At 36.6% G+C, this 5175-nt stretch overlaps 1 non-coding gene across 1 annotated transcript; it reads right to left on the bottom strand.

Moving 5' to 3' along the window:
• Positions 1-1453: 1453 nt before the first annotated feature.
• Positions 1454-1588, bottom strand: LOC111728129. The gene has a single exon (XR_002775518.1). It is a non-coding gene; the product is annotated as a U4 spliceosomal RNA (small nuclear RNA).
• Between the last annotated feature and the right edge of the window lie 3587 nt (positions 1589-5175).

Genomic DNA, 5175 nt, shown 5'->3' with positions numbered 1-5175 from the left:
AAAAAAAAACCCAAAAATTTTTTTTATGGACACCCTGTGTATTAGCAGAGCAAATGCATTAATATATAAAAATCATTACATACCATGGACCAAATAGAATTTATCCCAGGAATGCAAGATTAGTTTACCATCTATAACATATGAATAGAATAAAGTAATTACCATAACATATGAGTAGAATAAAGTACAAAAATCACATGATTATCTCAAACTGCAACAACAACAACAAAATAGCTGGGCTGATTGTATTAATGTACACAGCTATGACTTAATAAAAAATAAAAATAGCTGGGCATTGTGGCCGGCGCCTGCAGTCCCAGCCACTTGGGAGGCTGAGGCAAGAGAATTGCTCAAGCCCAAGAGCTGGAGGTTGCTGTGAGCTGTTGAAACCACAGCACTCTACCGAGGGTGACAAAGCGAAAAAAGAAAAAAAAAAATCAGCCAAGCTTTGTGGTGGACCATTGTAGTCTCAGGTGCTTGGGAGGCTGAAGCAAGAGGATCACTTGAGCCCAAGAGTTTGAGGTTGCTGTGAGCTATGACCCAGGGCACAAAGTGAGACTGTCTCAAAACAAACAAACAAAAAACAGTATTCGCAATTGTAAACAATACTTGAAAACAATTCTAGCTACTATAACAAAGAAAGCCTTCTGAGATAGTCTCTTTTCTGAGGCATCATATTGTTTGTTTTAGGGTAGAGAAACAAGTGCGTGCAAAGACTGGTAGTTTCCAGCATGGTGTTTCAGGACAGGATAGGGGCCAATGTGGCGGGAGTGAAGTGGCAAACCTGTGGGACAAGTACAGACAGAGGTCAGATCACGGAGGCTTCACCGGCTTCCTGAAGGGAGAGCAGTTAAGTATTACAGTGAAGGTTCCAGCAACCGGTTTGAGTTCAAATCCTGACGGTGCCACTTTCCAGCTATGTGACTTTGAACCAGTTGCTTAACTGCCTCAGCTCTGCATCCATACTTTGGTTAGAATACTAGCATTCATATCATGGTGAAGATTAAAAGAGCTAATATACGTACCAGCTTTAGAGTAAGCTCACTGTTTCGGGCTTAGAGCATTGCTAGGAGAAGCAGGATGTTCGAACCAGCCCGGAGCGCTCAGGTGCTCTCACTTACCCACTTGAATCCTGAGTTTTACAGCCACTCTTACAAAAGGGAAAAATAAAACCAATGTTTAGTTTTTAAGTTATCTTTTACATGATTGAGTTGAGAATAAACTGAGTCTAAAGTTAGAATAAACTGAGTAGAGAGAATGTCCTGTCTTTAACTTCAAGACCTCACAGAACATTTCTGTCCAAGGGTCTAATTCTGAGCATTTATATTATTTGCTGAAAAACATCTGTAAGAAAAAAATTGTTCTAAAGCCAGTCTGTCACAGAAATAATTAGCATTCTTAATACAGTGTTTGAGTAATTTTTTCTTTTTCTTTTTTTTTTTTTTTAATTCAGTCTCCATAGACACTGTCAACAATTGCCAAGGCTGACTAAATTGTAAGTTGTCACCACAGGGAAAACTTTTCAATTAGCAGTAATTGAGCCTAGGATAAAACCTCATTGGCCATGATTCTGGTACTGCACAAAGCTTGTTTGAGTAATATTATAACAGACATCAATGGTTTCAGAATCTCTTTACAAAACCTACCCAATTGTATCTTATTCTTGGGAGGAGCCTAACTAGTCTCAGAAAGAGATCATGATCTTTAACTAACACGAATTTTCAGGTCAAAGGGAAATGGAACCTTAATGATTATTGAATTATAGCTTCCCCTATAAAAAGTCTGGACTAAGGGACAACTTTATGATTTAGCAGGTTTGAAATACAATTTTAACAAGTGCTGCTGAGAGGTTAACACCCACCACTGTCTTTACCATAGGAGCCAATGAAAACTATAGATCTAATAGATAAGTAAAAACATTAACAAATGTGTAAGAAATAACAAAAACAAAATTAAACATTGAAACAGACCCACATACATTTGGCAGTTGATGATGAAGGCAACCCAAAAGTTTACTGGATAAAGCATGATCTTTTCATTAACAACAGCAAGTGAGCTGTATGTGCATGTGAAACCAATGAATTTGGGGGGGGGCTGGGGGAGGACAGTCTCACTACATCACCCTCAGTACAGTGCTATGGCATCACAGCTCACAGCAACCTCAAACTCCTGGACCCAAGCGATTCTCTCACCTCAGCCTCCCAAGTAACTGGGACAACAGCCACCCACCACAACGCCGGGCTATTTTTTGGTTGCAGTTGTCATTGTTGTTTAGCAGGTCCAGGCTGGGCTGGAACACACCTGCCTCAGTGTATGTGGCCAGCACCCTACACACTGAGCTACAGGCGCTGAGCCTGAAACCAGTGAATCTTAATCACTATTCCACCTCATCCATAAAAAACAATTCCCTGTGACTACCTAAGTCTTTATGAAAGTTTTGAGACCCACAAAAATCAAGAAACAAAATCTTTATGAACAGAAATAACTGGAGCCCTCCCAGTAACACCAATAAGTCAAGCAAGTTAAAATTTGCACAGCTGTGTCAGAAAAGACACTGCTGCCTGCTTCTTGGAAGTGAAATAATGGACCCATAACACATGCTGTCTTAAAACTTACATAGTAGCCCATGTAAGAATTTCCACTCCTATGCATGTGTTTAATATTAATACATTCATATAATTGTCAGTTATATTTCTAAAAGTTCACAGAAGCTTTCTTTGTAATGACCCCAATAAAAATAAAATAAAAATTGTGACATAACAATGAAAATGAATCAATTGCAAACACAGAGGATACAGATAAATTTCACAAATATAATGTTAGGCAAAATTGTCAAAAAAATGTAGACACTGCTGATTGAATTACATAAAGTTCAAAAACAAGCAAACTAATCTATTGTGCTGTGAACCATGATGTTAGAGGGCTGAAAATGACTGGAAAGACAACAGGGATGGTATTGTGGGTGCTCGTAGTGTTCTGAAAATTGATACAGATGTTTGATACATGTGCATTTATTTTGTGGAGCTTCATTGACTATATGTGCATGGATGGGGGTGTGTATGTGTGTGTGTGTGCATGAGATTTATATACTTAGGGCAATAAAAAACATTTAGTATAAAATAAGTGAAAATATTTTGCTATTGATGCATAAGCATCAGTATTTTGGCAACCTTAAATTATCCCCATAATCCATGCTGTCCCCCTTCTATAACTGAATTTTGTCCACCTCTTAGACCCCAACTCTCTCTCCTTACTTGTTCCCCTAAGCTCTGTATCGTTTGGCCCTTGTGATTTGTGCATATTGCATCCTGTGCAATTTGAAATTGTAAAACCTTCCTTTAGTCAATGGAACTCTCTTCTATTTGACATCATAAAATAACTAAACCCATCCTCTATTGTCATATAGAATAGATAATGTACACTAAATTTATATCTAATATAGTACTGAGCTAATATAGGACTTCTTTTACTGTCAACACGCAGCCAAAGGAATATCCATCATTTTGTTGACTGCACAACCCTCATTAGGAGGCAGTGAGAAAGTCTTTCTGAACCTAACCACTCGACCGCTCAATGTCCTGGAAAGGCACAAGAGAGATGAGGGCCGTAGAAGGAAGGAAAGTGAACCATATATTTTGTTGCAGAATGGATGTCAGGTTGAAGTAAATAAAAGAAGTTGAAAGCTTGTTGATTCCTACCTAAAAGTAAGAATATGAGTTCATTGGCTGGTGTGAGGTGAGGTGCCAAAATAGAGGATATGCCTATTTGCCAATACAAGATCAAAACCTACTAAACTCAAATACAAACAATTCTGATAAATGTATTAGCATCTTGTATTATCTATATTCTCTTCTTCTCTGCTTATACTTTTAAAAAATAAGACAGATTTGCATGTAACTATCAGGAAACATTATTTGAACATAAGTATTTCTATTGGCAGTAAATAACATAAATTTATGGAGAAATTTGGATCAGATTTTGTGCATCAATTTAAGCAATTTTTTTTGTTTTGTTCTGTGTTTTGTTTTTGTTTTTGTTTTGTTTTTGGTCATATTGTCATATTGAATTTTAAAACTTAATAAATTATATCTAACTGGCACATTCTATGGAGATACACTGAATACTATGCATGGATAGTTGTCGAATGAGGCAAGCAGAATTATAAAGTGTGAAGATTTCAATCTATCAGATGTTTCCATCTGCATCAGGGAACCTGGGTAGGTAGAAGTTTTGTAAAGGTATTAGTTATAAGTATTGCATGCTTCTTTATATACTTGAAATATATATATATATATATAACATATATAGTGAACTTTGTAAATATTATAGCAAACTTTGCATGTACCATCTACGTACTGTGAAGAATTATTTGAGAGAGTATCATACTTATGATAACACAAGGCAAACATGTAGCTATTGATCTAAGGAAAAATGTAACAAGGTTGATTATATCTCCCTAAAGATATCTCCCAATACTCTTGTGATATGTTTTTGGTCTTGGAGAAGGAGGAAGTTTTATATGGAATCATGAGAGAATATGGATAACGAAGTTACTTTTTCTCTTTCTTTAATTTCTCAATATTACAGGAGTATACATGTTTTGATTACATAATTTGCTTTTGTACATTACAGTTCAAAGTTATAAGTGGGCCCTTCACCCAGAATGAGTGCATAGTACCCATTAGGTGAGAATTAACCCACCCCAGTTTCCTCCCTCTCACCTACTAAATTCTCCTTGGTAGGACTGCAAACAAGTACAACCTCTTGTAGTACTTGTATCAAAACTTGTATATGAAAGTTTTACTTTCATATATGCACAATTATTGATCACCTAGCTCCAATTTAGTCTTGAGTACTTGTTCTGTTTTTCCAATCTTATGATGCTTCTATTAGAAGAATGGTCTCCAGACCCATCAAGGTTGTTACAAAAGACATTAGAACACCATTTTTTTTAATGGCTGAATAGTAGTACATACCATGGTGTATATAGATATACCACATTTTATCAATTCACTCATGGACTGATGGGGAGTTGGGTTTTCCACATCTTTGTGATTGTAAATTGTGCTATTATAAGCATTCAAGTGCACATGCCTTTATAATAATGGGACCTATTTTCTTTTGGGAAAGTTCCACCTATTAGTGGAATTACTGGCTCAAATGGTAGGTCTACCT

This window comes from Otolemur garnettii, unplaced genomic scaffold (genome assembly GCF_000181295.1).
Source record: "Otolemur garnettii isolate 467f Iridium unplaced genomic scaffold, OtoGar3 scaffold00004, whole genome shotgun sequence".
In the NCBI taxonomy this organism is placed as follows: Eukaryota; Metazoa; Chordata; class Mammalia; order Primates; family Galagidae; genus Otolemur; species Otolemur garnettii.
This window is presented reverse-complemented; position numbering and strand designations above follow the sequence as displayed.